The following is a 791-nucleotide window of genomic DNA, read 5'->3' on the forward strand; positions in this document are numbered from 1 at the left end:
CCCTGCGGTGAATGCACGGCTAGTCTATTTTTGACGGAAGCAGGAAGTCAAACACACAAACAGCACAGAGGATCTGGTCAATTTTCAAAATAAAACGCCCTGTTTAGAATGTGAATTGTAAAAACAAACAATAAAGCAAACTATTTAAGTATGTAGCCAAACTAACAAGGGTAAAAGTACATACATTAAGCAAAAATATCCAGCAGACCAAAGACGGAACAAAATAGCGTCGCAGATGCAACATCATAGAGCCACGGCCAGTGGAATCAAGGCATTACATTTGCATCAGTGTAAAAATTAAGCAAATATAAGCTTAAATACATTGAATATCATTGTCATTATCACTCAATGCACACATAAATGGTTCTTCTTCTAATTCAAAGTCTCTGATGTACATGACCTGTTCTGAATAATTGCTTTTTTGCCACATACTATTGTACTACTATATGCATACTACTAAAATTACATAAATAACAAAGTAGTAATTGCAGAGTAACTGCAGTTTTTGTTATTGTTAGAAGTTAAAGGTCCAGTGGGAGGTGGAATCTAGCAGTGTAGTTGCAACTCTGTCGCTTCAACCTCCCCTTCCAAGAGCGATGGAGAAACTATGACAAAACGCAAACGCCCCTATCTAGAGCCAGTGTTTGGTTTGTCCGTTCTGGGCTTCTGTAGAAAACATTGTGGTTCAACAATGGCGATCTCTGTAGAAGAGGACCTCCTTTCTCTGTAGATAAAAACAGCTCATTCTGAGGTTAAACATTCTTATTTTGAGGTGATTATACACTAATGAA

General features: G+C 37.5%; 1 protein-coding gene across 1 annotated transcript in view; it reads left to right on the plus strand.

The window, feature by feature from the left end:
• ap3b1a (adaptor related protein complex 3 subunit beta 1a) overlaps nucleotides 1-791 on the plus strand; it is a 50261-nt gene that overhangs the window by 40534 nt on the left and 8936 nt on the right. The window lies entirely within an intron of this gene.

This window comes from Morone saxatilis, unplaced genomic scaffold (assembly GCF_004916995.1).
Source record: "Morone saxatilis isolate NCDOM2014 unplaced genomic scaffold, NCSU_SB_2.0 Contig21, whole genome shotgun sequence".
Classification (NCBI taxonomy): domain Eukaryota; kingdom Metazoa; phylum Chordata; class Actinopteri; family Moronidae; genus Morone; species Morone saxatilis.